We start from the raw sequence: 12,339 nt of genomic DNA, 5'->3' as shown, positions 1-12,339 counted from the left end.
CTAATAATATGACCTCACACATGCATATAAACTAAATATATAACTGCATCCTTGTAGGATTTAGACCTACCACAGTTACCCAATGTAAATTTATTCCAAATCTCTCTGAGAAACAAATTCTGTATTTTACTAGTATTTGTTAAAAAGCACCTTGAACAAATTACATCTTCATAAGACTACAACAGTGGCTAATGATTCATCTATAATTAAAAGGGTTATATTTATTATTTAATGTCTTATTTCAGATACTATTTTGTAATCAATGATGGTTAGTGTTTACATACTTTACAGTATCCATTATGTTTCTCATAAATTACTACCTTATGCACGTGTCAGGAACTTGACATTGGACAAAAACAATTATTACTAATAGGATAAACACTTGTAGTGTGTCTACAAGAAGGTTAATTGTAATAACCCTCAGCTATCTTTAGATTTGTTAACCAGAAGGTGTAACATACAAAACAAATCTTACTCCGTTCCACTATTAAAAACTGTTTCTCGAAGCTATTATTTACTTTTATCTAAGTTTAAAATATTGACTGTGGAATATCAGGAAAATCAGTTCAGAATAACCTGAATTATTAGTACTGAAGACCAAAACTAGCAATAGATGCTAAATCTTAAAGTGAATATGACTGGAGAACCAAACTGCCATGTCTTACAAGGCCATGCGTACATACAGTTACGTGTTTATACAAGATACGTCACTGGTGGAATATATTTTAACTTTAACTTCCTTCTCAAGATATTAAAATCATACTTAACACTAATTTATGACAATCTCTGAATGAAATTTCTTTTATGGCCAGATGGTTAAGGCACTTGAATCCGAAGGTCATGGGTTCGAATCCCCCTCACACCAAATATGCTCACCTTTCAGCCGTGGGGTTGTTATAATGTAAAGGTCAATCCCGCTATTCATTGGTAAAAAGAATAGCCCAAGAGATGGCAGTGGGTGATGATGACTAGTTGCCTTCCCTCTAGTTTCACACTGCTAAATTAGGGACAGATAGTCCTTGAGTAGCTTTGTGCAAAATTAAAAAAACAACAACATATCCTTCTTGTATAGTTATCATCACACAAGAAAAAAGAAAATCAACTGTCATTTTCTCTACCAAAATGACTAGGTGTGGTAATTGCCACAAGCTTTCATAAGTATGTAATTTAGAACAATAATGCTTTCAGAATTATGTTAAAACAGGAGTTCAAAATTTTCAGAGTAATTGTTGGTAGTTTGATTCACATAACCTTGTGAAAAGAAAATAATTAACAGCCACAAGTAATGTTAATTAGGAACATCTGGTTCAGTACATTTGTATTATAAAACCTTATCTACAAAGTTTAAAAATAATTAACGAAGGAGAGTAACCAATAATACACACACTAAAAAGTCAAATGTTTAAAACAGGAAGTAAAACCTTGGTTATGTCAGACAAATCAAACTAAGTTCAGTTTCTAAGAGTACAGCTGTTAGCTGGCACATGAGGCTTAAGGGCTCAATCTGATTCAAGAAAGAACATTCCAGGTGGGGCTAATGACTTATGAAGGACAGAGAGAACTAGGGTCTCAATTTTTCTCTCTTCTATTATCTTAAAGTATTCAATAAAGCAGCCTGACATAAGATAGCTGTGGAAGTTTCAAAGCACTTGCCAAAGAGAGCCAGGTCAAAAAACAATTTCATTGTCACTTTTAAATGAAGTAGGTTCCACCTCCATGCAATACACCATTGTCAATATGTGTGCCATTTCAACTATTAAATCTCAGTTGAAGAACAAAAGACAGACAGGTGCATAGTGACCTTACAAATTAAAGCGCTGATGCCTTGTGAACGACTGCATGACTCTAAGCATTAGGATGGTTGGGTGTATGATTCTGGATCATGGCTGCTTTAGAGGAAGTGGAAAGGTACCATGAAAACAGAAACCAGAGTTGATCTAATCATTCTGGTACTACCAACAGAATCCAGCAAGGAGTTGAATTAATCACAGCTAACATACAAATTATTTGGAAAGCATAGAGATGCATTCCCATCCAGTACTGACTGAAAACATCCATTGCCACTGCCTAAGAATGAAGTATCAGAGATCAAAATGCTGGTAGTTAAGTCACAAGTGACAAACACATCGATTATCAGCATCCCAAATGGAACACATCCAATGCAAAACCTTGAGATGCAGCATCCACAATGTTATGAGAATACAGTTTGGTCAAGACAATTGATCTGCCACCAGATTCATCATACTAGCAGAGGAACACCTATCAGAGAATTGTTCCAATCAAAATGCCACTTGAGAACGAAGATGTTGCTAAATACAGAGACTAGCATCGTTGTTCATGATTTTTCAGTCCCATATGGACAACTGAATGAGGAATACATATGGTGCCTACCCCCCAAAAAAAAGAACCATCCATGCAGTTGAAGGGGGGGCATGAATAAGTTAAACTGTCTGTTCCACAGGGTGGAGCCAGATAGGAATCAGCTAAAGCCAACTGATATACAAGTTGAAAAAACACCCAGAGGGACAATTTATTGTATTTGAGTGAAGATGGATTTCTTGGTTTTGATAATAAAGCCTGCCTTAGTTGCTTCTGAAGATAGAATCAGGATTTAACATTCTTCCAACTGACAAGATGGTACCAACAGTAACCAGTCCATACATGTAATGGTATGAGCACAGACCTTAAAATGGAGGTGACAAGAAAGCACTTGTACAATTTAGTGGAACATATATGGTGCCAATGTGTGTCCAAAGAGCAGAGCCCTGAACCACAGCACCTGACCCCTGTACACAAAACACAGCAGTATGATGATTCCACTATGGAAGCATGCACTTGATCATCCACAGTCCTGACAAGAAAAGTGAGAAATAACTCCATTATGAACTTAAGAGGATGTAGGAATCGATGTAGATGAAAATTATTGACAACTGAATGCCAAAGTCCTGTCTTTTTGGACATAACTAAGAGATAGGAATAAAACCTTGGAAGAACTTGGATGTCTCTCTCCGTTGCTCCCTTGACAAAAAAATCTGATAGTCCTGGAATGAAGTTCTGAAACCTAAGGATCTTTAGAAACACTATAGATTGAGTGGATAATAATGGCAAAGATGTGAAATGAATGGCTAATCTTAAAGCAATGACCTGCTGAGCCACGGATCCAAGCTTTTTCACATCCAGAAATTCTCAAAACAGACCCCAAAGGCATATAATAATCACTGCTGTCCTAATGGCATTTTGACCAAGTGGAGAAATCTTGTAGATATAGTCAGAATCTATTTTTATTAACAGTGCAAAAGAGGGGCTGATGACAGGATTCATGACACACGAATAGGGGTGGAACTACAACTCCCTGTAGGAACTGAAGAAAGTTGAAAATCCAAAGACAAGGATGAATGTATATGGGCAACATCAACCCTAGATTATCAAGACTCTGGAACAACTACAGAAATCAAGGGTCGAAAAAGGGAGTCTCACATAACTCATGGAAGGTAGAAGCTGGTAGATGAACACCCTGTAACAACGTATCTCTATCCAACATACAAGCTAAGAGACTAGGGAAAGTGCAGAAACTGACAACTGAACCATAGTAGATGCTAACGATAATTTGGTGAATGCAACAAAAGTTAGAGGAATGATAAATATCTGTGCATTATTGTTAGGGTGAGACAAGTCCTAGAAAATTGTGATCCATTTAGGTTGATCATAGACTGTTTTGGAACTCTACATTTTCAGCATTGGGACTATTCTTTGATTCTAAACATGCACCACGTGGTGGTGGTAGGCTAAGACATGGTCTGACGAACATGGCAAACAAAACATAGCTGTCCCTTCAGGAAACTGAGCAGTAAACCTTCTTGCATGAACCAAAATTTCAGTGGATGGAAGAAGAACTAGATGTCTGCTATCAAACTCAAAAGTCACAGAGAAAGACCCACAACATCACATGTCCAATCTATACCAACAAAAAGGAAATGACAGAATAAAGAAAGGTGTTGAAAAAACAAATCTAAGTTCATTCCAGAATGTCCAAGATTGCTCATAAGTGTAGCCTCAGAGCCCAATGGAGAAATGCCATCAGACTGAATTCACATCTCCATCTCACTACTAACAAGACCATGGAGAGTCTCAAATAAGAGTGCCTATTGGCTCTTTGGCTGTTGAGTGATGATGTTAGACATCAGAGGTGGAATAGAAGTTAGTTGATCTGCCCCTGTCAGAAATAGTAAACTGGGAATTCATGCCACATGTTGGATGCCAAAAAATATATTTTAAGAAAATCAACAAGATAACACAAAGGATACTCAAAGTATCTTCAATAACCACATTACACAAAAACTAATCAACAAAGAGTTATAGCATTATTAAAATGAGTTATTTATATAGCGTACCACACAGGAGAGTGAATTAATGTAGATGCTGAGTGTCATGAGAAGAATATGCTATGGGAATAAAAACACTCCGCATAAGACAAAATGATCTGTTACTCAGACCAAACTTTTCAGGACCATAAGTTATATGATCTGTTACTCAGACCAAACTTTTCAGGACCATAAGTTATATGATCTGTTACTCAGACCAAACTCTTCAGGACCATAAGTTATATGATTTTTTACTCAGACCAAACTCTTCAGGACCATAAGTTATATGATTTGTTACTCAGATCAAACTTTTCAGGACCATAAGCTATAAAAATTGTTTTACCAGAAAATCCACCAATGAAATTTCCAAATTACCTGATAATGTGTTCACATCTGTTTCTTCCTCATTCTCTGGTACCTAGAAAGGAACTGGAAGTAACAACAAAAAACAGTGATAATACCAAATTTTGAGTCTACTAAACTTTTCTTTAATAACATTTGATTTTTATGGTTTTTCTCTTAATCTCACAATTAATATTCACCAACCAGAAGTAAGCATAAAGTATTTTAATGTGGATATATTCTGTAACAAACATCCTCACTAGATCATTACAAGTTGGCACCTGGATCAATAAAAAATTTCATCATATCTAGAATTCATACCAACTGCATTTACCCAAAAACTGTAATGGTACTATCAACTAATATCACCAGTACGTACAAGAGAAAATACCTTAAAATAGCAGCATTAAGTACCAATATCTCAACTTAAATAATTACAACATACACGAGAGAGTCTGTCACCAAAACATACTTCATAATTATAACATGCACGAGTCTGTCACCAAAACATACCTAATAATTACAGCATACACAAGAGAGTCTGTCATTAAAACATACTTCATAATTATAACATGCACGAGTCTGTCACCAAAATATACCTAATAATTACAACATACACGAGAGAGTCTGTCATTAAAACATGCCTAATAATTACAACATACACGAGAGAGTCTGTCACCAAAATATACCTAATAATTACAACATACACAATAGAGTCTGTCATTAAAACATACTTCATAATTATAACATGCACGAGTCTGTCACCAAAATATACCTAATAATTACAACATACACGAGAGAGTCTGCCATTAAAACATACCTAATAATTACAACATACACGAGAGAGTCTGTCACCAAAATATACCTAATAATTACAACATACACAATAGAGTCTGTCATTAAAACATACTTCATAATTATAACATGCACGAGTCTGTCACCAAAATATACCTAATAATTACAACATACACGAGAGAGTCTGCCATTAAAACATACCTAATAATTACAACATACACGAGAGAGTCTGTCACCAAAATATACCTAATAATTACAACATACACGAGAGAGTCTGTCACCAAAATATACCTAATAATTACAACATACACACGAGAGTCTGTCACCAAAACATACTTCATAATTATAACATGCACGAGTCTGTCACCAAAACATACCTAATAATTACAACATACACGAGAGAGTCTGTCATTAAAACACACTTCATAATTATAACATGCACGAGTCTGTCACCAAAATATACCTAATAATTACAACATACACGAGAGAGTCTGCCATTAAAACACACCTAATAATTACAACATACACAAGAGAGTCTGTCACCAAAATATACCTGATAATTATAACATACACGAGAGAGTCTGTCATTAAAACATACCTAATAATTACAACATACACAAGAGAGTCTGTCATTAAAACACGCCTAATAATTACAACATACACGAGAGAGTCTGTCATTAAAACACGCCTAATAATTACAACATAATGAGAGAGTCTGTCATTAAAACACGCCTAATAATTACAACATACACGAGAGAGTCTGTCATTAAAACATACCTAATAATTACAACATACACGAGAGACTGTCATTAAAACATACCTAATAATTACAACATACACGAGAGAGTCTGTCACTAAAATATACCTAATAATTACAACATACACGAGAGAGTCTGTCACCAAAATATACCTAATAATTACAACATACACGAGAGTCTGTCATTAAAACATACTTCATAATTATAACATGCACGAGTCTGTCACCAAAATATACCTAATAATTACAACATACACGAGAGAGTCTGTCATTAAAACATACTTCATAATTATAACATACACAATAGAGTCTGTCATTAAAACACACCTAATAATTACAACATACACAAGAGAGTCTGTCATTAAAACACACCTAATAATTACAACATACACGAGAGAGTCTGTCACCAAAATATACCTAATAATTACAACATACACGAGAGAGTCTGCCATTAAAACACACCTAATAATTACAACATACACGAGAGAGTCTGTCATTAAAACACACTTCATAATTATAACATGCACGAGTCTGTCACCAAAATATACCTAATAATTACAACATACACGAGAGAGTCTGCCATTAAAACACACCTAATAATTACAACATACACGAGAGAGTCTGTCATTAAAACATACCTAATAATTACAACATACACGAGAGAGTCTGTCATTAAAACATACCTAATAATTACAACATACACGAGAGAGTCTGTCACCAAAATATACCTAATAATTACAACATACACGAGAGAGTCTGTCATTAAAATATACCTAATAATTACAACATACACGAGAGAGTCTGTCACTAAAATATACCTAATAATTACAACATACACGAGAGAGTCTGTCACCAAAATATACCTAATAATTACAACATACACGAGAGAGTCTGTCATTAAAACATACTTCATAATTATAACATGCACGAGTCTGTCACCAAAATATACCTAATAATTACAACATACACGAGAGAGTCTGTCATTAAAACATACTTCATAATTATAACATGCACGAGTCTGTCACCAAAATATACCTAATAATTACAACATACACAATAGAGTCTGTCATTAAAACACACCTAATAATTACAACATACACGAGAGAGTCTGTCATTAAAACACACCTAATAATTACAACATACACGAGTCTGTCACCAAAATATACCTAATAATTACAACATACACGAGAGAGTCTGCCATTAAAACACACCTAATAATTACAACATACACGAGAGTCTGTCATTAAAACACACTTCATAATTATAACATGCACGAGTCTCTCACCAAAATATACCTAATAATTACAACATACACGAGAGAGTCTGCCATTAAAACACACCTAATAATTACAACATACACGAGAGAGTCTATCATTAAAACATACCTAATAATTACAACATACAGCGAGAGTCTGTCATTAAAACATACCTAATAATTACAACATACACAGGAGAGTCTGTCACCAAAATATACCTAATAATTACAACATACACGAGAGAGTCTGTCATTAAAACATACCTAATAATTACAACATACACGAGAGAGTCTGTCATTAAAACACGCCTAATAATTACAACATACACGAGAGAGTCTGTCATTAAAACACGCCTAATAATTACAACATAATGAGAGAGTCTGTCATTAAAACACGCCTAATAATTACAACATACACGAGAGAGTCTGTCATTAAAACATACCTAATAATTACAACATACACGAGAGAGACTGTCATTAAAACATACCTAATAATTACAACATACACGAGAGAGTCTGTCACTAAAATATACCTAATAATTACAACATACACGAGAGAGTCTGTCACCAAAACATACTTCATAGTTATAACATGCACGAGTCTGTCACCAAAATATACCTAATAATTACAACATACATGAGAGAGTCTGTCATTAAAACATACTTCATAATTACAACATACACGAGAGAGTCTGTCATTAAAACATACTTCATAATTATAACATACACGAGAGAGTCTGTCATTAAAACATACCTAATAATTACAACATACACGAGAGTCTGTCATTAAAACATACTTCATAATTATAACATACACGAGAGAGTCTGTCATTAAAACATACTTCATAATTATAACATGCACGAGTCTGTAACCAAAACATACCTAATAATTACAACATACACAAGAGAGTCTGTCATTAAAACATACTTCATAATTATAACATGCACGAGTCTGTCACCAAAATATACCTAATAATTACAACATACACGAGAGAGTCTGCCATTAAAACATACCTAATAATTACAACATACACGAGAGAGTCTGTCACCAAAATATACCTAATAATTACAACATACACGAGAGAGTCTGTCACCAAAATATACCTAATAATTACAACATACACACGAGAGTCTGTCACCAAAACATACTTCATAATTATAACATGCACGAGTCTGTCACCAAAACATACCTAATAATTACAACATACACGAGAGAGTCTGTCATTAAAACACACTTCATAATTATAACATGCACGAGTCTGTCACCAAAATATACCTAATAATTACAACATACACGAGAGAGTCTGCCATTAAAACACACCTAATAATTACAACATACACAAGAGAGTCTGTCACCAAAATATACCTGATAATTATAACATACACGAGAGAGTCTGTCATTAAAACATACCTAATAATTACAACATACACAAGAGAGTCTGTCATTAAAACACGCCTAATAATTACAACATACACGAGAGAGTCTGTCATTAAAACACGCCTAATAATTACAACATAATGAGAGAGTCTGTCATTAAAACACGCCTAATAATTACAACATACACGAGAGAGTCTGTCATTAAAACATACCTAATAATTACAACATACACGAGAGAGACTGTCATTAAAACATACCTAATAATTACAACATACACGAGAGAGTCTGTCACTAAAATATACCTAATAATTACAACATACACGAGAGAGTCTGTCACCAAAATATACCTAATAATTACAACATACACGAGAGAGTCTGTCATTAAAACATACTTCATAATTATAACATGCACGAGTCTGTCACCAAAATATACCTAATAATTACAACATACACGAGAGAGTCTGTCATTAAAACATACTTCATAATTATAACATACACAATAGAGTCTGTCATTAAAACACACCTAATAATTACAACATACACAAGAGAGTCTGTCATTAAAACACACCTAATAATTACAACATACACGAGTCTGTCACCAAAATATACCTAATAATTACAACATACACGAGAGAGTCTGCCATTAAAACACACCTAATAATTACAACATACACAGAGAGTCTGTCATTAAAACACACTTCATAATTATAACATGCACGAAGTCTGTCACCCAAAATATACCTAATAATTACAACATACACGAGAGAGTCTGCCATTAAAACACACCTAATAATTACAACATACACGAGAGTCTGTCATTAAAACATACCTAATAATTACAACATACACAGAGAGTCTGTCATTAAAACATACCTAATAATTACAACATACACGAGAGTCTGTCACCAAAATATACCTAATAATTACAACATACACGAGAGAGTCTGTCATTAAAATATACCTAATAATTACAACATACACGAGAGTCTGTCACTAAAATATACCTAATAATTACAACATACACGAGAGTCTGTCACCAAAATATACCTAATAATTACAACATACACGAGAGAGTCTGTCATTAAAACATACTTCATAATTATAACATGCACGAAGTCTGTCACCAAAATATACCTAATAATTACAACATACAGAGAGAGTCTGTCATTAAAACATACTTCATAATTATAACATGCACGAAGTCTGTCACCAAAATATACCTAATAATTACAACATACACAATAGAGTCTGTCATTAAAACACACCTAATAATTACAACATACACGAGAGAGTCTGTCATTAAAACACACCTAATAATTACAACATACACGAGTCTGTCACCAAAATATACCTAATAATTACAACATACACGAGAGAGTCTGCCATTAAAACACACCTAATAATTACAACATACACGAGAGTCTGTCATTAAAACACACTTCATAATTATAACATGCACGAGTCTCTCACCAAAATATACCTAATAATTACAACATACACGAGAGTCTGCCATTAAAACACACCTAATAATTACAACATACACGAGAGAGTCTGTCATTAAAACATACCTAATAATTACAACATACACGAGAGAGTCTGTCATTAAAACATACCTAATAATTACAACATACACGAGAGAGTCTGTCACCAAAATATACCTAATAATTACAACATACACGAGAGAGTCTGTCATTAAAACATACCTAATAATTACAACATACACGAGAGAGTCTGTCATTAAAACACGCCTAATAATTACAACATACACGAGAGAGTCTGTCATTAAAACACGCCTAATAATTACAACATAATGAGAGAGTCTGTCATTAAAACACGCCTAATAATTACAACATACACGAGAGAGTCTGTCATTAAAACATACCTAATAATTACAACATACACGAGAGAGACTGTCATTAAAACATACCTAATAATTACAACATACACGAGAGAGTCTGTCACTAAAATATACCTAATAATTACAACATACACGAGAGAGTCTGTCACCAAAACATACTTCATAGTTATAACATGCACGAGTCTGTCACCAAAATATACCTAATAATTACAACATACATGAGAGAGTCTGTCATTAAAACATACTTCATAATTACAACATACACGAGAGAGTCTGTCATTAAAACATACTTCATAATTATAACATACACGAGAGAGTCTGTCATTAAAACATACCTAATAATTACAACATACACGAGAGTCTGTCATTAAAACATACTTCATAATTATAACATACACGAGAGAGTCTGTCATTAAAACATACTTCATAATTATAACATGCACGAGTCTGTAACCAAAACATACCTAATAATTACAACATACACAAGAGAGTCTGTCATTAAAACATACTTCATAATTATAACATGCACGAGTCTGTCACCAAAATATACCTAATAATTACAACATACACGAGAGTCTGTCATTAAAACACACCTAATAATTACAACATACACGAGAGAGTCTGTCATTAAAACATACCTAATAATTACAACATACACGAGAGAGTCTGTCATTAAAACATACCTAATAATTACAACATACACAAGAGAGTCTGTCACCAAAATATACCTAATAATTACAACATACACAAGAGAGTCTGTCATTAAAACATACCTAATAATTACAACATACATGAGAGAGTCTGTCACCAAAATATACCTAATAATTACAACATACACGAGAGAGTCTGTCATTAAAACATACTTCATAATTACAACAAACATGAGAGAGTCTGTCACCAAAATATACCTAATAATTACAACATACATGAGAGAGTCTGTCATTAAAACATACTTCATAATTATAACATGCACGAGTCTGTCACCAAAATATACCTAATAATTACAACATACACGAGAGAGTCTGTCATTAAAACATACCTAATAATTACAACATACACGAGAGAGTCTGTCATTAAAACACGCCTAATAATAACAACATACACGAGAGAGTCTGTCATTAAAACACGCCTAATAATTACAACATAATGAGAGAGTCTGTCATTAAAACACGCCTAATAATTACAACATACACGAGAGAGTCTGTCATTAAAACATACCTAATAATTACAACATACACGAGAGAGTCTGTCACTAAAATATACCTAATAATTACAACATACACGAGAGAGTCTGTCACCAAAATATACCTAATAATTACAACATACACGAGAGAGTCTGTCATTAAAACATACTTCATAATTATAACATGCACGAGTCTGTCACCAAAATATACCTAATAATTACAACATACACGAGAGAGTCTGTCATTAAAACATACTTCATAATTATAACATGCACGAGTCTGTCACCAAAATATACCTAATAATTACAACATACACAATAGAGTCTGTCATTAAAACACACCTAATAATTACAACATACACGAGAGTCTGTCATTAAAACACACCTAATAATTACAACATACACGAAGT

Source organism: Tachypleus tridentatus, chromosome 4 (genome assembly GCF_004210375.1).
Source record: "Tachypleus tridentatus isolate NWPU-2018 chromosome 4, ASM421037v1, whole genome shotgun sequence".
Lineage (NCBI taxonomy): Eukaryota > Metazoa > Arthropoda > Merostomata > Xiphosura > Limulidae > Tachypleus > Tachypleus tridentatus.
The sequence above is the reverse complement of the archived record's forward strand: the minus strand, read 5'-3'. Positions refer to the sequence as shown.